This window comes from Elephas maximus, assembly GCF_024166365.1.
Source record: "Elephas maximus indicus isolate mEleMax1 chromosome Y unlocalized genomic scaffold, mEleMax1 primary haplotype SUPER_Y_unloc_1, whole genome shotgun sequence".
NCBI classification, from domain to species: Eukaryota; Metazoa; Chordata; class Mammalia; order Proboscidea; family Elephantidae; genus Elephas; species Elephas maximus.
The window spans coordinates 4,555,835-4,579,199 of record NW_026060237.1 but is presented as its reverse complement, the minus strand read 5'-3'; positions in this window follow the sequence as shown (position 1 = coordinate 4,579,199).

The window sequence follows — 23,365 nt, the reverse complement described above, 5'->3', positions numbered from 1 at the left end:
TTTAGGGTTAGCTTTAGTTTTGGTTAGGGTTAGGATTTGAATGAAGTTAGGGTAGGTTTAGGTTTATGGGTAGGGTGAAATTTTGGTTAAAGGTGAGGGTTCGGTTTAGGGTTAGGGTTAGAGTTATTGTTAGGGTTAGGTTTGAGTTTATGGTAGGTTTAAAGTTAGGGTTAAGGTTAGGCTAGGGTTATGGTCGGTGTTAAGGGTAGGATTAGGTTTAAGGTGAGGGTAAAGATCAGAGTTATTGTAAGGGTTATTTTTAGTTTTACAGGTGCACCAAGGTTAAGGTTACGGTTTGGTATATGGGTAGGGATAGGTTTAGAGTTAGGGTGAGCTTTAGGTTAGGGATAGGGTGAAGTTTAAGATCGGGTGAGGGTTAGGGATAGGGTTATGGCTAAGGTTTGGTTTAGTGTTCGGGTTAGTGTTAAGGTTGTTTTTCGTGTTAGGGTTAAGTTTACGGGTTCTGTTTACTTTTAAGGTGAGGGTTAGATTTTAGGTTAGGGTTAAGTTTAGTGTTACGGTTCGGGTTAGGGTCACGGTTTGGGTTAGGCTTTGTGGTTGGGGTGAGGGTTAGGTTTAGGGTTAGGGTTGGGTAAGTTTAGGATTATGGTTATGGTACGGTGTTAGGGGTTAGAGTTTGAATTTAGGGTGAGTGTTTGGGTGAGGGTCCCAGTTAGTCATTGTGGTTCTGGTCATGCTTAGTTTTGGTTGATGGTTAGGGTTAGGTTTACGATCAGGTTTAGGGTTAGGGTGAGAGTTAGGGTTAAGGTTTGGGTTAGGCTTTGGTGTTAGGGGTTAGGGTTTGGGTTAGAGTTATCGTTACGGCTTAGGGTTTCTCTTCAGTGTTAGGGTTAGGGTTAGGGAGAGCATTAGGGTTAGGGTTGGGGGATATGGTTAGGGGTTAGGGTGAGGGTTATGGTTAGTTTTACAGTTAAGGTGAGGGTTTAGAGTAAGTGTTATGTTTAGGGTTGCAGTTAGGGTTAGGTTTAGGGTTAGGGTTAGGTGTAGCGTAAGTTTTCGGTTTAGGTTCAGGTTTCGAATTAGAATTAATGTTCTATTTAAGATCAAGGTTAGAGTTAGGGTTAGTGTTAGGATTAGGTCTACGGTTAGGATTCGGATTAGGTCTAGACTTCGGTTCAGGGCTAATGTAAGGCTAAGTTTTAGGGTTACAGGTGGAGTAGCATTATGGTTAGAGTTTGGTTTAAGGTTAGGGTTTGGGTTAGGTTTAGGTTTAGGGTTAAGGTTAGGGTTAGGGTTGGATGAAGTCTAGGATGGCGTGAGGGTTACTCTTAGGGTTAGGGCTAGAGTTTGATTTTGTGTTCAGGTTAGTGTTAAGGTTAGGTTTAAAGTTCGGGTTAGGGTTAGGAGTTATCTTTAGGGTTAGTGTTAGGTTTAGGTTCAGGGTTAGAGTTACATTTAGGTTCAGGGTGAGGGTTAAGGTAAGGGTTAGCATTACGGTGAGGATTATACTTAGTGTTAGAGGTTAGGTTCATGGTTAGGATAGGGTTAAGTTTAGGGTTAATGTTAGGGTTAGTGTTAGATTCGGGTTACTGTTCGTGTTTGGGTTAGGGTTAGGGATAAGTTTAGGGATAGTGTTAGGTTTAGGGTTGGGATACGGTTCGGGGTTAGGGTGAGGGTTAGCATCAGGTTTAGAGTTAAGGTGAGGGTTTAGGGTAAGTGTTATGGTTAGGGTTAGAGTTCGAGTTAGGGTTAGGGTAAATTTTCAGTTAATAGTGAGGGTTAGGGTAAGGGTTAGTGTTAAGGTTAGAGTTAGGATTAAGATCAGTGTTAGGGTTAGGTTTAGGGTCAGGGTTAGGTTAGGGGTAAGGTTAGGGTTAAGGCTATATTTACGGTCAGGGGTAGGGCTAGGTTAGGGTTAGGGTTCGGTTTAGGGTTAGAGTTAGTGCTAGGGCTTGGGGTTAGGTTTAGGGTCAGCTTTAGAGTTATTGTTAGGGTTAGGGTTAGGGTAGAGTTAAGGTTAGGGTTAACTTTAAAGTTAAGTAAGGGTTACGTTTAGGTCAGTGTTAGCGTTATTATTAGAGATAGGGTTACGTTTAAGGAAAGGGTTAGGGTTCGTGTGAGGGTTAGTGTTAGGTTTCCACTTAAGCCGATGTTTTACGGTGTTAACGGTTAGGGCCAGGGTTAGAGTTAGGGTTAGGGTTAGGTTTAGGTGTAGGGCTAGAGTGAGGGGAGAGTTTAGGGTTAGGTTTAGAGTGAAGGTTAAGTTAACATTAGTGTTAGGGTAAATATTAGAGTTAGGTGTTTGTGTTAAGGTTAGGATCCGGTTAGGGTTAGGTTTAGGGTTGGTGTTAGGGTTAGGTTTTGGTGTTTGTGTTCAGGTTAGGGTCAGGTTTAGGGTAGCTTTAGGGTTAGGGTTTGGTTTAGGGTTGTGGTTAGGGTGAAGTTGAAGTTAAGGGTGAGGTTTGAGCTTAGCCTTAGCCTTAGGGGTTAGGGTTAGGTTTAAGGTTCGGATTAGGTTTAGGGTTAAGATCACTTTTAGGGTTAGGGTAAGTGTTAGGGTTAAGTGTTGGTTAGGTTTAGGGCTATTTTAAGGTCAGAGACAAGATGAGGTTAGGGGTAGGTTTAGGTTTAGATGTTTGTGTGAGGGTTAGTGCTAGGTTTCCATTTAAGCTGAGGGTGTAGGGTAAGTTTTAGGGTTAGAGATAGAGTTAGGGCCAGGGTTAGGTTTAAGTTTAGGGTTAGGGTTAGGTTTATGGTTAGGATTAGGGTTAGAGTCAGAGTTGGGGGATATTTAGTATTATGTTTCGTTTTAGGGTTAGGGTTAGGGTGAAGTTTATGTTAAGTGTGAGGGTTAGGGTTAGGTTTTGGGTTAGGGTTAGGTTTAAGGCTAGAGTGAGGGGATAGTTTAGGGTTAGGTTTAGTTTTAGGGTTAGGCTTAGGTTTAGGGTGAAGGTTAAGATTAGGTTTAGGGTAAATATTAGAGTTAGGTGTTTGGGTTAATGTTAGGATCAGGTTAGGGTTAGGTTTAGGGTGAGTGTTAGGGTTAGGGTTAGGTTTTGGTGTTTGGATTAATGTTAGGGTCAGGTTTAGGGTTAGCTTTAGGGTTAGGGTTCGGGTTAGGGTTCGGGTTAGGGGGAAGTTTAAGTTGAGGGTGAGGGTTGAGCTTAGCCTTAGCATTAGGGTTTAGGGCTAAGGTTAGGATTAGGTTTAGGGTTAAGATTAGCATCAGGGTTAGGGTAAGTGTTAGGGTTAAGTCATGGTTAGCTTTAGGGCTAGTTTAAGGTTAGAGATAAGGTTAGGTTAAGGGTAAGGTTTAGGTTTCGATGTTAGTGTGAGGGTTAGTGTTAGGTTTCCATTTAAGCTGAGTGTGTAGGGTAAGTTTTAGGGTTAGGATTAGGGTTAGAGATAGAGTTAGGGTCAGAGTTCGGTTTACGTTTAGAGTTAGGGTTAGGCTTATGGTTAGGATTAGGGTTAAGGTCAGAGTTGGGGGAGATTTCGTATTATGTTTAGTTGTAGGGTTAGGGTTGGAGTGAAGTTTATGTTAAGTGTGAGGGTTAGGGTTAGTTTTAGGGGTTGGGTTCAGGTTAGGGTCAGGGTGAGGGTTTTGGTTAGGTTTAGGGTTAGGGTTAGGGTTAGAGTCAGGTTTAGGGTTAGCTTTAGTTTTGGTTAGGGTTAGGATTTGAATGAAGTTAGGGTAGGTTTAGGTTTATGGGTAGGGTGAAATTTTGGTTAAAGGTGAGGGTTCGGTTTAGGGTTAGGGTTAGAGTTATTGTTAGGGTTAGGTTTGAGTTTATGGTAGGTTTAAAGTTAGGGTTAAGGTTAGGCTAGGGTTATGGTCGGTGTTAAGGGTAGGATTAGGTTTAGGGTGAGGGTAAAGATCAGAGTTATTGTAAGGGTTATTTTTAGTTTTACAGGTGCACCAAGGTTAAGGTTACGGTTTGGTATATGGGTAGGGATAGGTTTAGAGTTAGGGTGAGCTTTAGGTTAGGGATAGGGTGAAGTTTAAGATCGGGTGAGGGTTAGGGATAGGGTTATGGCTAAGGTTTGGTTTAGTGTTCGGGTTAGTGTTAAGGTTGTTTTTCGTGTTAGGGTTAAGTTTACGGGTTCTGTTTACTTTTAAGGTGAGGGTTAGATTTTAGGTTAGGGTTAAGTTTAGTGTTACGGTTCGGGTTAGGGTCACGGTTTGGGTTAGGCTTTGTGGTTGGGGTGAGGGTTAGGTTTAGGGTTAGGGTTGGGTAAGTTTAGGATTATGGTTATGGTACGGTGTTAGGGGTTAGAGTTTGAATTTAGGGTGAGTGTTTGGGTGAGGGTCCCAGTTAGTCATTGTGGTTCTGGTCATGCTTAGTTTTGGTTGATGGTTAGGGTTAGGTTTACGATCAGGTTTAGGGTTAGGGTGAGAGTTAGGGTTAAGGTTTGGGTTAGGCTTTGGTGTTAGGGGTTAGGGTTTGGGTTAGAGTTATCGTTACGGCTTAGGGTTTCTCTTCAGTGTTAGGGTTAGGGTTAGGGAGAGCATTAGGGTTAGGGTTGGGGGATATGGTTAGGGGTTAGGGTGAGGGTTATGGTTAGTTTTACAGTTAAGGTGAGGGTTTAGAGTAAGTGTTATGTTTAGGGTTGCAGTTAGGGTTAGGTTTAGGGTTAGGGTTAGGTGTAGCGTAAGTTTTCGGTTTAGGTTCAGGTTTCGAATTAGAATTAATGTTCTATTTAAGATCAAGGTTAGAGTTAGGGTTAGTGTTAGGATTAGGTCTACGGTTAGGATTCGGATTAGGTCTAGACTTCGGTTCAGGGCTAATGTAAGGCTAAGTTTTAGGGTTACAGGTGGAGTAGCATTATGGTTAGAGTTTGGTTTAAGGTTAGGGTTTGGGTTAGGTTTAGGTTTAGGGTTAAGGTTAGGGTTAGGGTTGGATGAAGTCTAGGATGGCGTGAGGGTTACTCTTAGGGTTAGGGCTAGAGTTTGATTTTGTGTTCAGGTTAGTGTTAAGGTTAGGTTTAAAGTTCGGGTTAGGGTTAGGAGTTATCTTTAGGGTTAGTGTTAGGTTTAGGTTCAGGGTTAGAGTTACATTTAGGTTCAGGGTGAGGGTTAAGGTAAGGGTTAGCATTACGGTGAGGATTATACTTAGTGTTAGAGGTTAGGTTCATGGTTAGGATAGGGTTAAGTTTAGGGTTAATGTTAGGGTTAGTGTTAGATTCGGGTTACTGTTCGTGTTTGGGTTAGGGTTAGGGATAAGTTTAGGGATAGTGTTAGGTTTAGGGTTGGGGATACGGTTCGGGGTTAGGGTGAGGGTTAGCATCAGGTTTAGAGTTAAGGTGAGGGTTTAGGGTAAGTGTTATGGTTAGGGTTAGAGTTCGAGTTAGGGTTAGGGTAAATTTTCAGTTAATAGTGAGGGTTAGGGTAAGGGTTAGTGTTAAGGTTAGAGTTAGGATTAAGATCAGTGTTAGGGTTAGGTTTAGGGTCAGGGTTAGGTTAGGGGTAAGGTTAGGGTTAAGGCTATATTTACGGTCAGGGGTAGGGCTAGGTTAGGGTTAGGGTTCGGTTTAGGGTTAGAGTTAGTGCTAGGGCTTGGGGTTAGGTTTAGGGTCAGCTTTAGAGTTATTGTTAGGGTTAGGGTTAGGGTAGAGTTAAGGTTAGGGTTAACTTTAAAGTTAAGTAAGGGTTACGTTTAGGTCAGTGTTGGCGTTATTATTAGAGATAGGGTTACGTTTAAGGAAAGGGTTAGGGTTCGTGTGAGGGTTAGTGTTAGGTTTCCACTTAAGCCGATGTTTTACGGTGTTAACGGTTAGGGCCAGGGTTAGAGTTAGGGTTAGGGTTAGGTTTAGGTGTAGGGCTAGAGTGAGGGGAGAGTTTAGGGTTAGGTTTAGAGTGAAGGTTAAGTTAACATTAGTGTTAGGGTAAATATTAGAGTTAGGTGTTTGTGTTAAGGTTAGGATCCGGTTAGGGTTAGGTTTAGGGTTGGTGTTAGGGTTAGGTTTTGGTGTTTGTGTTCAGGTTAGGGTCAGGTTTAGGGTAGCTTTAGGGTTAGGGTTTGGTTTAGGGTTGTGGTTAGGGTGAAGTTGAAGTTAAGGGTGAGGTTTGAGCTTAGCCTTAGCCTTAGGGGTTAGGGTTAGGTTTAAGGTTCGGATTAGGTTTAGGGTTAAGATCACTTTTAGGGTTAGGGTAAGTGTTAGGGTTAAGTGTTGGTTAGGTTTAGGGCTATTTTAAGGTCAGAGACAAGATGAGGTTAGGGGTAGGTTTAGGTTTAGATGTTTGTGTGAGGGTTAGTGCTAGGTTTCCATTTAAGCTGAGGGTGTAGGGTAAGTTTTAGGGTTAGAGATAGAGTTAGGGCCAGGGTTAGGTTTAAGTTTAGGGTTAGGGTTAGGTTTATGGTTAGGATTAGGGTTAGAGTCAGAGTTGGGGGATATTTAGTATTATGTTTCGTTTTAGGGTTAGGGTTAGGGTGAAGTTTATGTTAAGTGTGAGGGTTAGGGTTAGGTTTTGGGTTAGGGTTAGGTTTAAGGCTAGAGTGAGGGGATAGTTTAGGGTTAGGTTTAGTTTTAGGGTTAGGCTTAGGTTTAGGGTGAAGGTTAAGATTAGGTTTAGGGTAAATATTAGAGTTAGGTGTTTGGGTTAATGTTAGGATCAGGTTAGGGTTAGGTTTAGGGTGAGTGTTAGGGTTAGGGTTAGGTTTTGGTGTTTGGATTAATGTTAGGGTCAGGTTTAGGGTTAGCTTTAGGGTTAGGGTTCGGGTTAGGGTTCGGGTTAGGGGGAAGTTTAAGTTGAGGGTGAGGGTTGAGCTTAGCCTTAGCATTAGGGTTTAGGGCTAAGGTTAGGATTAGGTTTAGGGTTAAGATTAGCATCAGGGTTAGGGTAAGTGTTAGGGTTAAGTCATGGTTAGCTTTAGGGCTAGTTTAAGGTTAGAGATAAGGTTAGGTTAAGGGTAAGGTTTAGGTTTCGATGTTAGTGTGAGGGTTAGTGTTAGGTTTCCATTTAAGCTGAGTGTGTAGGGTAAGTTTTAGGGTTAGGATTAGGGTTAGAGATAGAGTTAGGGTCAGAGTTCGGTTTACGTTTAGAGTTAGGGTTAGGCTTATGGTTAGGATTAGGGTTAAGGTCAGAGTTGGGGGAGATTTCGTATTATGTTTAGTTGTAGGGTTAGGGTTGGAGTGAAGTTTATGTTAAGTGTGAGGGTTAGGGTTAGTTTTAGGGGTTGGGTTCAGGTTAGGGTCAGGGTGAGGGTTTTGGTTAGGTTTAGGGTTAGGGTTAGGGTTAGAGTCAGGTTTAGGGTTAGCTTTAGTTTTGGTTAGGGTTAGGATTTGAATGAAGTTAGGGTAGGTTTAGGTTTATGGGTAGGGTGAAATTTTGGTTAAAGGTGAGGGTTCGGTTTAGGGTTAGGGTTAGAGTTATTGTTAGGGTTAGGTTTGAGTTTATGGTAGGTTTAAAGTTAGGGTTAAGGTTAGGCTAGGGTTATGGTCGGTGTTAAGGGTAGGATTAGGTTTAGGGTGAGGGTAAAGATCAGAGTTATTGTAAGGGTTATTTTTAGTTTTACAGGTGCACCAAGGTTAAGGTTACGGTTTGGTATATGGGTAGGGATAGGTTTAGAGTTAGGGTGAGCTTTAGGTTAGGGATAGGGTGAAGTTTAAGATCGGGTGAGGGTTAGGGATAGGGTTATGGCTAAGGTTTGGTTTAGTGTTCGGGTTAGTGTTAAGGTTGTTTTTCGTGTTAGGGTTAAGTTTACGGGTTCTGTTTACTTTTAAGGTGAGGGTTAGATTTTAGGTTAGCGTTAAGTTTAGTGTTACGGTTCGGGTTAGGGTCACGGTTTGGGTTAGGCTTTGTGGTTGGGGTGAGGGTTAGGTTTAGGGTTAGGGTTGGGGAAGTTTAGGATTATGGTTATGGTACGGTGTTAGGGGTTAGAGTTTGAATTTAGGGTGAGTGTTTGGGTGAGGGTCCCAGTTAGTCATTGTGGTTCTGGTCATGCTTAGTTTTGGTTGATGGTTAGGGTTAGGTTTACGATCAGGTTTAGGGTTAGGGTGAGAGTTAGGGTTAAGGTTTGGGTTAGGCTTTGGTGTTAGGGGTTAGGGTTTGGGTTAGAGTTATCGTTACGGCTTAGGGTTTCTCTTCAGTGTTAGGGTTAGGGTTAGGGAGAGCATTAGGGTTAGGGTTGGGGGATATGGTTAGGGGTTAGGGTGAGGGTTATGGTTAGTTTTACAGTTAAGGTGAGGGTTTAGAGTAAGTGTTATGTTTAGGGTTGCAGTTAGGGTTAGGTTTAGGGTTAGGGTTAGGTGTAGCGTAAGTTTTCGGTTTAGGTTCAGGTTTCGAATTAGAATTAATGTTCTATTTAAGATCAAGGTTAGAGTTAGGGTTAGTGTTAGGATTAGGTCTACGGTTAGGATTCGGATTAGGTCTAGACTTCGGTTCAGGGCTAATGTAAGGCTAAGTTTTAGGGTTACAGGTGGAGTAGCATTATGGTTAGAGTTTGGTTTAAGGTTAGGGTTTGGGTTAGGTTTAGGTTTAGGGTTAAGGTTAGGGTTAGGGTTGGATGAAGTCTAGGATGGCGTGAGGGTTACTCTTAGGGTTAGGGCTAGAGTTTGATTTTGTGTTCAGGTTAGTGTTAAGGTTAGGTTTAAAGTTCGGGTTAGGGTTAGGAGTTATCTTTAGGGTTAGTGTTAGGTTTAGGTTCAGGGTTAGAGTTACATTTAGGTTCAGGGTGAGGGTTAAGGTAAGGGTTAGCATTACGGTGAGGATTATACTTAGTGTTAGAGGTTAGGTTCATGGTTAGGATAGGGTTAAGTTTAGGGTTAATGTTAGGGTTAGTGTTAGATTCGGGTTACTGTTCGTGTTTGGGTTAGGGTTAGGGATAAGTTTAGGGATAGTGTTAGGTTTAGGGTTGGGATACGGTTCGGGGTTAGGGTGAGGGTTAGCATCAGGTTTAGAGTTAAGGTGAGGGTTTAGGGTAAGTGTTATGGTTAGGGTTAGAGTTCGAGTTAGGGTTAGGGTAAATTTTCAGTTAATAGTGAGGGTTAGGGTAAGGGTTAGTGTTAAGGTTAGAGTTAGGATTAAGATCAGTGTTAGGGTTAGGTTTAGGGTCAGGGTTAGGTTAGGGGTAAGGTTAGGGTTAAGGCTATATTTACGGTCAGGGGTAGGGCTAGGTTAGGGTTAGGGTTCGGTTTAGGGTTAGAGTTAGTGCTAGGGCTTGGGGTTAGGTTTAGGGTCAGCTTTAGAGTTATTGTTAGGGTTAGGGTTAGGGTAGAGTTAAGGTTAGGGTTAACTTTAAAGTTAAGTAAGGGTTACGTTTAGGTCAGTGTTAGCGTTATTATTAGAGATAGGGTTACGTTTAAGGAAAGGGTTAGGGTTCGTGTGAGGGTTAGTGTTAGGTTTACACTTAAGCCGATGTTTTACGGTGTTAACGGTTAGGGCCAGGGTTAGAGTTAGGGTTAGGGTTAGGTTTAGGTGTAGGGCTAGAGTGAGGGGAGAGTTTAGGGTTAGGTTTAGAGTGAAGGTTAAGTTAACATTAGTGTTAGGGTAAATATTAGAGTTAGGTGTTTGTGTTAAGGTTAGGATCCGGTTAGGGTTAGGTTTAGGGTTGGTGTTAGGGTTAGGTTTTGGTGTTTGTGTTCAGGTTAGGGTCAGGTTTAGGGTAGCTTTAGGGTTAGGGTTTGGTTTAGGGTTGTGGTTAGGGTGAAGTTGAAGTTAAGGGTGAGGTTTGAGCTTAGCCTTAGCCTTAGGGGTTAGGGTTAGGTTTAAGGTTCGGATTAGGTTTAGGGTTAAGATCACTTTTAGGGTTAGGGTAAGTGTTAGGGTTAAGTGTTGGTTAGGTTTAGGGCTATTTTAAGGTCAGAGACAAGATGAGGTTAGGGGTAGGTTTAGGTTTAGATGTTTGTGTGAGGGTTAGTGCTAGGTTTCCATTTAAGCTGAGGGTGTAGGGTAAGTTTTAGGGTTAGAGATAGAGTTAGGGCCAGGGTTAGGTTTAAGTTTAGGGTTAGGGTTAGGTTTATGGTTAGGATTAGGGTTAGAGTCAGAGTTGGGGGATATTTAGTATTATGTTTCGTTTTAGGGTTAGGGTTAGGGTGAAGTTTATGTTAAGTGTGAGGGTTAGGGTTAGGTTTTGGGTTAGGGTTAGGTTTAAGGCTAGAGTGAGGGGATAGTTTAGGGTTAGGTTTAGTTTTAGGGTTAGGCTTAGGTTTAGGGTGAAGGTTAAGATTAGGTTTAGGGTAAATATTAGAGTTAGGTGTTTGGGTTAATGTTAGGATCAGGTTAGGGTTAGGTTTAGGGTGAGTGTTAGGGTTAGGGTTAGGTTTTGGTGTTTGGATTAATGTTAGGGTCAGGTTTAGGGTTAGCTTTAGGGTTAGGGTTCGGGTTAGGGTTCGGGTTAGGGGGAAGTTTAAGTTGAGGGTGAGGGTTGAGCTTAGCCTTAGCATTAGGGTTTAGGGCTAAGGTTAGGATTAGGTTTAGGGTTAAGATTAGCATCAGGGTTAGGGTAAGTGTTAGGGTTAAGTCATGGTTAGCTTTAGGGCTAGTTTAAGGTTAGAGATAAGGTTAGGTTAAGGGTAAGGTTTAGGTTTCGATGTTAGTGTGAGGGTTAGTGTTAGGTTTCCATTTAAGCTGAGTGTGTAGGGTAAGTTTTAGGGTTAGGATTAGGGTTAGAGATAGAGTTAGGGTCAGAGTTCGGTTTACGTTTAGAGTTAGGGTTAGGCTTATGGTTAGGATTAGGGTTAAGGTCAGAGTTGGGGGAGATTTCGTATTATGTTTAGTTGTAGGGTTAGGGTTGGAGTGAAGTTTATGTTAAGTGTGAGGGTTAGGGTTAGTTTTAGGGGTTGGGTTCAGGTTAGGGTCAGGGTGAGGGTTTTGGTTAGGTTTAGGGTTAGGGTTAGGGTTAGAGTCAGGTTTAGGGTTAGCTTTAGTTTTGGTTAGGGTTAGGATTTGAATGAAGTTAGGGTAGGTTTAGGTTTATGGGTAGGGTGAAATTTTGGTTAAAGGTGAGGGTTCGGTTTAGGGTTAGGGTTAGAGTTATTGTTAGGGTTAGGTTTGAGTTTATGGTAGGTTTAAAGTTAGGGTTAAGGTTAGGCTAGGGTTATGGTCGGTGTTAAGGGTAGGATTAGGTTTAGGGTGAGGGTAAAGATCAGAGTTATTGTAAGGGTTATTTTTAGTTTTACAGGTGCACCAAGGTTAAGGTTACGGTTTGGTATATGGGTAGGGATAGGTTTAGAGTTAGGGTGAGCTTTAGGTTAGGGATAGGGTGAAGTTTAAGATCGGGTGAGGGTTAGGGATAGGGTTATGGCTAAGGTTTGGTTTAGTGTTCGGGTTAGTGTTAAGGTTGTTTTTCGTGTTAGGGTTAAGTTTACGGGTTCTGTTTACTTTTAAGGTGAGGGTTAGATTTTAGGTTAGCGTTAAGTTTAGTGTTACGGTTCGGGTTAGGGTCACGGTTTGGGTTAGGCTTTGTGGTTGGGGTGAGGGTTAGGTTTAGGGTTAGGGTTGGGTAAGTTTAGGATTATGGTTATGGTACGGTGTTAGGGGTTAGAGTTTGAATTTAGGGTGAGTGTTTGGGTGAGGGTCCCAGTTAGTCATTGTGGTTCTGGTCATGCTTAGTTTTGGTTGATGGTTAGGGTTAGGTTTACGATCAGGTTTAGGGTTAGGGTGAGAGTTAGGGTTAAGGTTTGGGTTAGGCTTTGGTGTTAGGGGTTAGGGTTTGGGTTAGAGTTATCGTTACGGCTTAGGGTTTCTCTTCAGTGTTAGGGTTAGGGTTAGGGAGAGCATTAGGGTTAGGGTTGGGGGATATGGTTAGGGGTTAGGGTGAGGGTTATGGTTAGTTTTACAGTTAAGGTGAGGGTTTAGAGTAAGTGTTATGTTTAGGGTTGCAGTTAGGGTTAGGTTTAGGGTTAGGGTTAGGTGTAGCGTAAGTTTTCGGTTTAGGTTCAGGTTTCGAATTAGAATTAATGTTCTATTTAAGATCAAGGTTAGAGTTAGGGTTAGTGTTAGGATTAGGTCTACGGTTAGGATTCGGATTAGGTCTAGACTTCGGTTCAGGGCTAATGTAAGGCTAAGTTTTAGGGTTACAGGTGGAGTAGCATTATGGTTAGAGTTTGGTTTAAGGTTAGGGTTTGGGTTAGGTTTAGGTTTAGGGTTAAGGTTAGGGTTAGGGTTGGATGAAGTCTAGGATGGCGTGAGGGTTACTCTTAGGGTTAGGGCTAGAGTTTGATTTTGTGTTCAGGTTAGTGTTAAGGTTAGGTTTAAAGTTCGGGTTAGGGTTAGGAGTTATCTTTAGGGTTAGTGTTAGGTTTAGGTTCAGGGTTAGAGTTACATTTAGGTTCAGGGTGAGGGTTAAGGTAAGGGTTAGCATTACGGTGAGGATTATACTTAGTGTTAGAGGTTAGGTTCATGGTTAGGATAGGGTTAAGTTTAGGGTTAATGTTAGGGTTAGTGTTAGATTCGGGTTACTGTTCGTGTTTGGGTTAGGGTTAGGGATAAGTTTAGGGATAGTGTTAGGTTTAGGGTTGGGGATACGGTTCGGGGTTAGGGTGAGGGTTAGCATCAGGTTTAGAGTTAAGGTGAGGGTTTAGGGTAAGTGTTATGGTTAGGGTTAGAGTTCGAGTTAGGGTTAGGGTAAATTTTCAGTTAATAGTGAGGGTTAGGGTAAGGGTTAGTGTTAAGGTTAGAGTTAGGATTAAGATCAGTGTTAGGGTTAGGTTTAGGGTCAGGGTTAGGTTAGGGGTAAGGTTAGGGTTAAGGCTATATTTACGGTCAGGGGTAGGGCTAGGTTAGGGTTAGGGTTCGGTTTAGGGTTAGAGTTAGTGCTAGGGCTTGGGGTTAGGTTTAGGGTCAGCTTTAGAGTTATTGTTAGGGTTAGGGTTAGGGTAGAGTTAAGGTTAGGGTTAACTTTAAAGTTAAGTAAGGGTTACGTTTAGGTCAGTGTTGGCGTTATTATTAGAGATAGGGTTACGTTTAAGGAAAGGGTTAGGGTTCGTGTGAGGGTTAGTGTTAGGTTTACACTTAAGCCGATGTTTTACGGTGTTAACGGTTAGGGCCAGGGTTAGAGTTAGGGTTAGGGTTAGGTTTAGGTGTAGGGCTAGAGTGAGGGGAGAGTTTAGGGTTAGGTTTAGAGTGAAGGTTAAGTTAACATTAGTGTTAGGGTAAATATTAGAGTTAGGTGTTTGTGTTAAGGTTAGGATCCGGTTAGGGTTAGGTTTAGGGTTGGTGTTAGGGTTAGGTTTTGGTGTTTGTGTTCAGGTTAGGGTCAGGTTTAGGGTAGCTTTAGGGTTAGGGTTTGGTTTAGGGTTGTGGTTAGGGTGAAGTTGAAGTTAAGGGTGAGGTTTGAGCTTAGCCTTAGCCTTAGGGGTTAGGGTTAGGTTTAAGGTTCGGATTAGGTTTAGGGTTAAGATCACTTTTAGGGTTAGGGTAAGTGTTAGGGTTAAGTGTTGGTTAGGTTTAGGGCTATTTTAAGGTCAGAGACAAGATGAGGTTAGGGGTAGGTTTAGGTTTAGATGTTTGTGTGAGGGTTAGTGCTAGGTTTCCATTTAAGCTGAGGGTGTAGGGTAAGTTTTAGGGTTAGAGATAGAGTTAGGGCCAGGGTTAGGTTTAAGTTTAGGGTTAGGGTTAGGTTTATGGTTAGGATTAGGGTTAGAGTCAGAGTTGGGGGATATTTAGTATTATGTTTCGTTTTAGGGTTAGGGTTAGGGTGAAGTTTATGTTAAGTGTGAGGGTTAGGGTTAGGTTTTGGGTTAGGGTTAGGTTTAAGGCTAGAGTGAGGGGATAGTTTAGGGTTAGGTTTAGTTTTAGGGTTAGGCTTAGGTTTAGGGTGAAGGTTAAGATTAGGTTTAGGGTAAATATTAGAGTTAGGTGTTTGGGTTAATGTTAGGATCAGGTTAGGGTTAGGTTTAGGGTGAGTGTTAGGGTTAGGGTTAGGTTTTGGTGTTTGGATTAATGTTAGGGTCAGGTTTAGGGTTAGCTTTAGGGTTAGGGTTCGGGTTAGGGTTCGGGTTAGGGGGAAGTTTAAGTTGAGGGTGAGGGTTGAGCTTAGCCTTAGCATTAGGGTTTAGGGCTAAGGTTAGGATTAGGTTTAGGGTTAAGATTAGCATCAGGGTTAGGGTAAGTGTTAGGGTTAAGTCATGGTTAGCTTTAGGGCTAGTTTAAGGTTAGAGATAAGGTTAGGTTAAGGGTAAGGTTTAGGTTTCGATGTTAGTGTGAGGGTTAGTGTTAGGTTTCCATTTAAGCTGAGTGTGTAGGGTAAGTTTTAGGGTTAGGATTAGGGTTAGAGATAGAGTTAGGGTCAGAGTTCGGTTTACGTTTAGAGTTAGGGTTAGGCTTATGGTTAGGATTAGGGTTAAGGTCAGAGTTGGGGGAGATTTCGTATTATGTTTAGTTGTAGGGTTAGGGTTGGAGTGAAGTTTATGTTAAGTGTGAGGGTTAGGGTTAGTTTTAGGGGTTGGGTTCAGGTTAGGGTCAGGGTGAGGGTTTTGGTTAGGTTTAGGGTTAGGGTTAGGGTTAGAGTCAGGTTTAGGGTTAGCTTTCGTTTTGGTTAGGGTTAGGATTTGAATGAAGTTAGGGTAGGTTTAGGTTTATGGGTAGGGTGAAATTTTGGTTAAAGGTGAGGGTTCGGTTTAGGGTTAGGGTTAGAGTTATTGTTAGGGTTAGGTTTGAGTTTATGGTAGGTTTAAAGTTAGGGTTAAGGTTAGGCTAGGGTTATGGTCGGTGTTAAGGGTAGGATTAGGTTTAGGGTGAGGGTAAAGATCAGAGTTATTGTAAGGGTTATTTTTAGTTTTACAGGTGCACCAAGGTTAAGGTTACGGTTTGGTATATGGGTAGGGATAGGTTTAGAGTTAGGGTGAGCTTTAGGTTAGGGATAGGGTGAAGTTTAAGATCGGGTGAGGGTTAGGGATAGGGTTATGGCTAAGGTTTGGTTTAGTGTTCGGGTTAGTGTTAAGGTTGTTTTTCGTGTTAGGGTTAAGTTTACGGGTTCTGTTTACTTTTAAGGTGAGGGTTAGATTTTAGGTTAGCGTTAAGTTTAGTGTTACGGTTCGGGTTAGGGTCACGGTTTGGGTTAGGCTTTGTGGTTGGGGTGAGGGTTAGGTTTAGGGTTAGGGTTGGGTAAGTTTAGGATTATGGTTATGGTACGGTGTTAGGGGTTAGAGTTTGAATTTAGGGTGAGTGTTTGGGTGAGGGTCCCAGTTAGTCATTGTGGTTCTGGTCATGCTTAGTTTTGGTTGATGGTTAGGGTTAGGTTTACGATCAGGTTTAGGGTTAGGGTGAGAGTTAGGGTTAAGGTTTGGGTTAGGCTTTGGTGTTAGGGGTTAGGGTTTGGGTTAGAGTTATCGTTACGGCTTAGGGTTTCTCTTCAGTGTTAGGGTTAGGGTTAGGGAGAGCATTAGGGTTAGGGTTGGGGGATATGGTTAGGGGTTAGGGTGAGGGTTATGGTTAGTTTTACAGTTAAGGTGAGGGTTTAGAGTAAGTGTTATGTTTAGGGTTGCAGTTAGGGTTAGGTTTAGGGTTAGGGTTAGGTGTAGCGTAAGTTTTCGGTTTAGGTTCAGGTTTCGAATTAGAATTAATGTTCTATTTAAGATCAAGGTTAGAGTTAGGGTTAGTGTTAGGATTAGGTCTACGGTTAGGATTCGGATTAGGTCTAGACTTCGGTTCAGGGCTAATGTAAGGCTAAGTTTTAGGGTTACAGGTGGAGTAGCATTATGGTTAGAGTTTGGTTTAAGGTTAGGGTTTGGGTTAGGTTTAGGTTTAGGGTTAAGGTTAGGGTTAGGGTTGGATGAAGTCTAGGATGGCGTGAGGGTTACTCTTAGGGTTAGGGCTAGAGTTTGATTTTGTGTTCAGGTTAGTGTTAAGGTTAGGTTTAAAGTTCGGGTTAGGGTTAGGAGTTATCTTTAGGGTTAGTGTTAGGTTTAGGTTCAGGGTTAGAGTTACATTTAGGTTCAGGGTGAGGGTTAAGGTAAGGGTTAGCATTACGGTGAGGATTATACTTAGTGTTAGAGGTTAGGTTCATGGTTAGGATAGGGTTAAGTTTAGGGTTAATGTTAGGGTTAGTGTTAGATTCGGGTTACTGTTCGTGTTTGGGTTAGGGTTAGGGATAAGTTTAGGGATAGTGTTAGGTTTAGGGTTGGGGATACGGTTCGGGGTTAGGGTGAGGGTTAGCATCAGGTTTAGAGTTAAGGTGAGGGTTTAGGGTAAGTGTTATGGTTAGGGTTAGAGTTAGAGTTAGGGTTAGGGTAAATTTTCAGTTAATAGTGAGGGTTAGGGTAAGGGTTAGTGTTAAGGTTAGAGTTAGGATTAAGATCAGTGTTAGGGTTAGGTTTAGGGTCAGGGTTAGGTTAGGGGTAAGGTTAGGGTTAAGGCTATATTTACGGTCAGGGGTAGGGCTAGGTTAGGGTTAGGGTTCGGTTTAGGGTTAGAGTTAGTGCTAGGGCTTGGGGTTAGGTTTAGGGTCAGCTTTAGAGTTATTGTTAGGGTTAGGGTTAGGGTAGAGTTAAGGTTAGGGTTAACTTTAAAGTTAAGTAAGGGTTACGTTTAGGTCAGTGTTAGCGTTATTATTAGAGATAGGGTTACGTTTAAGGAAAGGGTTAGGGTTCGTGTGAGGGTTAGTGTTAGGTTTCCACTTAAGCCGATGTTTTACGGTGTTAACGGTTAGGGCCAGGGTTAGAGTTAGGGTTAGGGTTAGGTTTAGGTGTAGGGCTAGAGTGAGGGGAGAGTTTAGGGTTAGGTTTAGAGTGAAGGTTAAGTTAACATTAGTGTTAGGGTAAATATTAGAGTTAGGTGTTTGTGTTAAGGTTAGGATCCGGTTAGGGTTAGGTTTAGGGTTGGTGTTAGGGTTAGGTTTTGGTGTTTGTGTTCAGGTTAGGGTCAGGTTTAGGGTAGCTTTAGGGTTAGGGTTTGGTTTAGGGTTGTGGTTAGGGTGAAGTTGAAGTTAAGGGTGAGGTTTGAGCTTAGCCTTAGCCTTAGGGGTTAGGGTTAGGTTTAAGGTTCGGATTAGGTTTAGGGTTAAGATCACTTTTAGGGTTAGGGTAAGTGTTAGGGTTAAGTGTTGGTTAGGTTTAGGGCTATTTTAAGGTCAGAGACAAGATGAGGTTAGGGGTAGGTTTAGGTTTAGATGTTTGTGTGAGGGTTAGTGCTAGGTTTCCATTTAAGCTGAGGGTGTAGGGTAAGTTTTAGGGTTAGAGATAGAGTTAGGGCCAGGGTTAGGTTTAAGTTTAGGGTTAGGGTTAGGTTTATGGTTAGGATTAGGGTTAGAGTCAGAGTTGGGGGATATTTAGTATTATGTTTCGTTTTAGGGTTAGGGTTAGGGTGAAGTTTATGTTAAGTGTGAGGGTTAGGGTTAGGTTTTGGGTTAGGGTTAGGTTTAAGGCTAGAGTGAGGGGATAGTTTAGGGTTAGGTTTAGTTTTAGGGTTAGGCTTAGGTTTAGGGTGAAGGTTAAGATTAGGTTTAGGGTAAATATTAGAGTTAGGTGTTTGGGTTAATGTTAGGATCAGGTTAGGGTTAGGTTTAGGGTGAGTGTTAGGGTTAGGGTTAGGTTTTGGTGTTTGGATTAATGTTAGGGTCAGGTTTAGGGTTAGCTTTAGGGTTAGGGTTCGGGTTAGGGTTCGGGTTAGGGGGAAGTTTAAGTTGAGGGTGAGGGTTGAGCTTAGCCTTAGCATTAGGGTTTAGGGCTAAGGTTAGGATTAGGTTTAGGGTTAAGATTAGCATCAGGGTTAGGGTAAGTGTTAGGGTTAAGTCATGGTTAGCTTTAGGGCTAGTTTAAGGTTAGAGATAAGGTTAGGTTAAGGGTAAGGTTTAGGTTTCGATGTTAGTGTGAGGGTTAGTGTTAGGTTTCCATTTAAGCTGAGTGTGTAGGGTAAGTTTTAGGGTTAGGATTAGGGTTAGAGATAGAGTTAGGGTCAGAGTTCGGTTTACGTTTAGAGTTAGGGTTAGGCTTATGGTTAGGATTAGGGTTAAGGTCAGAGTTGGGGGAGATTTCGTATTATGTTTAGTTGTAGGGTTAGGGTTGGAGTGAAGTTTATGTTAAGTGTGAGGGTTAGGGTTAGTTTTAGGGGTTGGGTTCAGGTTAGGGTCAGGGTGAGGGTTTTGGTTAGGTTTAGGGTTAGGGTTAGGGTTAGAGTCAGGTTTAGGGTTAGCTTTAGTTTTGGTTAGGGTTAGGATTTGAATGAAGTTAGGGTAGGTTTAGGTTTATGGGTAGGGTGAAATTTTGGTTAAAGGTGAGGGTTCGGTTTAGGGTTAGGGTTAGAGTTATTGTTAGGGTTAGGTTTGAGTTTATGGTAGGTTTAAAGTTAGGGTTAAGGTTAGGCTAGGGTTATGGTCGGTGTTAAGGGTAGGATTAGGTTTAGGGTGAGGGTAAAGATCAGAGTTATTGTAAGGGTTATTTTTAGTTTTACAGGTGCACCAAGGTTAAGGTTACGGTTTGGTATATGGGTAGGGATAGGTTTAGAGTTAGGGTGAGCTTTAGGTTAGGGATAGGGTGAAGTTTAAGATCGGGTGAGGGTTAGGGATAGGGTTATGGCTAAGGTTTGGTTTAGTGTTCGGGTTAGTGTTAAGGTTGTTTTTCGTGTTAGGGTTAAGTTTACGGGTTCTGTTTACTTTTAAGGTGAGGGTTAGATTTTAGGTTAGGGTTAAGTTTAGTGTTACGGTTCGGGTTAGGGTCACGGTTTGGGTTAGGCTTTGTGGTTGGGGTGAGGGTTAGGTTTAGGGTTAGGGTTGGGTAAGTTTAGGATTATGGTTATGGTACGGTGTTAGGGGTTAGAGTTTGAATTTAGGGTGAGTGTTTGGGTGAGGGTCCCAGTTAGTCATTGTGGTTCTGGTCATGCTTAGTTTTGGTTGATGGTTAGGGTTAGGTTTACGATCAGGTTTAGGGTTAGGGTGAGAGTTAGGGTTAAGGTTTGGGTTAGGCTTTGGTGTTAGGGGTTAGGGTTTGGGTTAGAGTTATCGTTACGGCTTAGGGTTTCTCTTCAGTGTTAGGGTTAGGGTTAGGGAGAGCATTAGGGTTAGGGTTGGGGGATATGGTTAGGGGTTAGGGTGAGGGTTATGGTTAGTTTTACAGTTAAGGTGAGGGTTTAGAGTAAGTGTTATGTTTAGGGTTGCAGTTAGGGTTAGGTTTAGGGTTAGGGTTAGGTGTAGCGTAAGTTTTCGGTTTAGGTTCAGGTTTCGAATTAGAATTAATGTTCTATTTAAGATCAAGGTTAGAGTTAGGGTTAGTGTTAGGATTAGGTCTACGGTTAGGATTCGGATTAGGTCTAGACTTCGGTTCAGGGCTAATGTAAGGCTAAGTTTTAGGGTTACAGGTGGAGTAGCATTATGGTTAGAGTTTGGTTTAAGGTTAGGGTTTGGGTTAGGTTTAGGTTTAGGGTTAAGGTTAGGGTTAGGGTTGGATGAAGTCTAGGATGGCGTGAGGGTTACTCTTAGGGTTAGGGCTAGAGTTTGATTTTGTGTTCAGGTTAGTGTTAAGGTTAGGTTTAAAGTTCGGGTTAGGGTTAGGAGTTATCTTTAGGGTTAGTGTTAGGTTTAGGTTCAGGGTTAGAGTTACATTTAGGTTCAGGGTGAGGGTTAAGGTAAGGGTTAGCATTACGGTGAGGATTATACTTAGTGTTAGAGGTTAGGTTCATGGTTAGGATAGGGTTAAGTTTAGGGTTAATGTTAGGGTTAGTGTTAGATTCGGGTTACTGTTCGTGTTTGGGTTAGGGTTAGGGATAAGTTTAGGGATAGTGTTAGGTTTAGGGTTGGGGATACGGTTCGGGGTTAGGGTGAGGGTTAGCATCAGGTTTAGAGTTAAGGTGAGGGTTTAGGGTAAGTGTTATGGTTAGGGTTAGAGTTCGAGTTAGGGTTAGGGTAAATTTTCAGTTAATAGTGAGGGTTAGGGTAAGGGTTAGTGTTAAGGTTAGAGTTAGGATTAAGATCAGTGTTAGGGTTAGGTTTAGGGTCAGGGTTAGGTTAGGGGTAAGGTTAGGGTTAAGGCTATATTTACGGTCAGGGGTAGGGCTAGGTTAGGGTTAGGGTTCGGTTTAGGGTTAGAGTTAGTGCTAGGGCTTGGGGTTAGGTTTAGGGTCAGCTTTAGAGTTATTGTTAGGGTTAGGGTTAGGGTAGAGTTAAGGTTAGGGTTAACTTTAAAGTTAAGTAAGGGTTACGTTTAGGTCAGTGTTGGCGTTATTATTAGAGATAGGGTTACGTTTAAGGAAAGGGTTAGGGTTCGTGTGAGGGTTAGTGTTAGGTTTACACTTAAGCCGATGTTTTACGGTGTTAACGGTTAGGGCCAGGGTTAGAGTTAGGGTTAGGGTTAGGTTTAGGTGTAGGGCTAGAGTGAGGGGAGAGTTTAGGGTTAGGTTTAGAGTGAAGGTTAAGTTAACATTAGTGTTAGGGTAAATATTAGAGTTAGGTGTTTGTGTTAAGGTTAGGATCCGGTTAGGGTTAGGTTTAGGGTTGGTGTTAGGGTTAGGTTTTGGTGTTTGTGTTCAGGTTAGGGTCAGGTTTAGGGTAGCTTTAGGGTTAGGGTTTGGTTTAGGGTTGTGGTTAGGGTGAAGTTGAAGTTAAGGGTGAGGTTTGAGCTTAGCCTTAGCCTTAGGGGTTAGGGTTAGGTTTAAGGTTCGGATTAGGTTTAGGGTTAAGATCACTTTTAGGGTTAGGGTAAGTGTTAGGGTTAAGTGTTGGTTAGGTTTAGGGCTATTTTAAGGTCAGAGACAAGATGAGGTTAGGGGTAGGTTTAGGTTTAGATGTTTGTGTGAGGGTTAGTGCTAGGTTTCCATTTAAGCTGAGGGTGTAGGGTAAGTTTTAGGGTTAGAGATAGAGTTAGGGCCAGGGTTAGGTTTAAGTTTAGGGTTAGGGTTAGGTTTATGGTTAGGATTAGGGTTAGAGTCAGAGTTGGGGGATATTTAGTATTATGTTTCGTTTTAGGGTTAGGGTTAGGGTGAAGTTTATGTTAAGTGTGAGGGTTAGGGTTAGGTTTTGGGTTAGGGTTAGGTTTAAGGCTAGAGTGAGGGGATAGTTTAGGGTTAGGTTTAGTTTTAGGGTTAGGCTTAGGTTTAGGGTGAAGGTTAAGATTAGGTTTAGGGTAAATATTAGAGTTAGGTGTTTGGGTTAATGTTAGGATCAGGTTAGGGTTAGGTTTAGGGTGAGTGTTAGGGTTAGGGTTAGGTTTTGGTGTTTGGATTAATGTTAGGGTCAGGTTTAGGGTTAGCTTTAGGGTTAGGGTTCGGGTTAGGGTTCGGGTTAGGGGGAAGTTTAAGTTGAGGGTGAGGGTTGAGCTTAGCCTTAGCATTAGGGTTTAGGGCTAAGGTTAGGATTAGGTTTAGGGTTAAGATTAGCATCAGGGTTAGGGTAAGTGTTAGGGTTAAGTCATGGTTAGCTTTAGGGCTAGTTTAAGGTTAGAGATAAGGTTAGGTTAAGGGTAAGGTTTAGGTTTCGATGTTAGTGTGAGGGTTAGTGTTAGGTTTCCATTTAAGCTGAGTGTGTAGGGTAAGTTTTAGGGTTAGGATTAGGGTTAGAGATAGAGTTAGGGTCAGAGTTCGGTTTACGTTTAGAGTTAGGGTTAGGCTTATGGTTAGGATTAGGGTTAAGGTCAGAGTTGGGGGAGATTTCGTATTATGTTTAGTTGTAGGGTTAGGGTTGGAGTGAAGTTTATGTTAAGTGTGAGGGTTAGGGTTAGTTTTAGGGGTTGGGTTCAGGTTAGGGTCAGGGTGAGGGTTTTGGTTAGGTTTAGGGTTAGGGTTAGGGTTAGAGTCAGGTTTAGGGTTAGCTTTCGTTTTGGTTAGGGTTAGGATTTGAATGAAGTTAGGGTAGGTTTAGGTTTATGGGTAGGGTGAAATTTTGGTTAAAGGTGAGGGTTCGGTTTAGGGTTAGGGTTAGAGTTATTGTTAGGGTTAGGTTTGAGTTTATGGTAGGTTTAAAGTTAGGGTTAAGGTTAGGCTAGGGTTATGGTCGGTGTTAAGGGTAGGATTAGGTTTAGGGTGAGGGTAAAGATCAGAGTTATTGTAAGGGTTATTTTTAGTTTTACAGGTGCACCAAGGTTAAGGTTACGGTTTGGTATATGGGTAGGGATAGGTTTAGAGTTAGGGTGAGCTTTAGGTTAGGGATAGGGTGAAGTTTAAGATCGGGTGAGGGTTAGGGATAGGGTTATGGCTAAGGTTTGGTTTAGTGTTCGGGTTAGTGTTAAGGTTGTTTTTCGTGTTAGGGTTAAGTTTACGGGTTCTGTTTACTTTTAAGGTGAGGGTTAGATTTTAGGTTAGCGTTAAGTTTAGTGTTACGGTTCGGGTTAGGGTCACGGTTTGGGTTAGGCTTTGTGGTTGGGGTGAGGGTTAGGTTTAGGGTTAGGGTTGGGTAAGTTTAGGATTATGGTTATGGTACGGTGTTAGGGGTTAGAGTTTGAATTTAGGGTGAGTGTTTGGGTGAGGGTCCCAGTTAGTCATTGTGGTTCTGGTCATGCTTAGTTTTGGTTGATGGTTAGGGTTAGGTTTACGATCAGGTTTAGGGTTAGGGTGAGAGTTAGGGTTAAGGTTTGGGTTAGGCTTTGGTGTTAGGGGTTAGGGTTTGGGTTAGAGTTATCGTTACGGCTTAGGGTTTCTCTTCAGTGTTAGGGTTAGGGTTAGGGAGAGCATTAGGGTTAGGGTTGGGGGATATGGTTAGGGGTTAGGGTGAGGGTTATGGTTAGTTTTACAGTTAAGGTGAGGGTTTAGAGTAAGTGTTATGTTTAGGGTTGCAGTTAGGGTTAGGTTTAGGGTTAGGGTTAGGTGTAGCGTAAGTTTTCGGTTTAGGTTCAGGTTTCGAATTAGAATTAATGTTCTATTTAAGATCAAGGTTAGAGTTAGGGTTAGTGTTAGGATTAGGTCTACGGTTAGGATTCGGATTAGGTCTAGACTTCGGTTCAGGGCTAATGTAAGGCTAAGTTTTAGGGTTACAGGTGGAGTAGCATTATGGTTAGAGTTTGGTTTAAGGTTAGGGTTTGGGTTAGGTTTAGGTTTAGGGTTAAGGTTAGGGTTAGGGTTGGATGAAGTTTAGGATGGCGTGAGGGTTACTCTTAGGGTTAGGGCTAGAGTTTGATTTTGTGTTCAGGTTAGTGTTAAGGTTAGGTTGAAAGTTCGGGTTAGGGTTAGGAGTTATCTTTAGGGTTAGTGTTAGGTTTAGGTTCAGGGTTAGAGTTACATTTAGGTTCAGGGTGAGGGTTAAGGTAAGGGTTAGCATTACGGTGAGGATTATACTTAGTGTTAGAGGTTAGGTTCATGGTTAGGATAGGGTTAAGTTTAGGGTTAATGTTAGGGTTAGTGTTAGATTCGGGTTACTGTTCGTGTTTGGGTTAGGGTTAGGGATAAGTTTAGGGATAGTGTTAGGTTTAGGGTTGGGGATACGGTTCGGGGTTAGGGTGAGGGTTAGCATCAGGTTTAGAGTTAAGGTGAGGGTTTAGGGTAAGTGTTATGGTTAGGGTTAGAGTTAGAGTTAGGGTTAGGGTAAATTTTCAGTTAATAGTG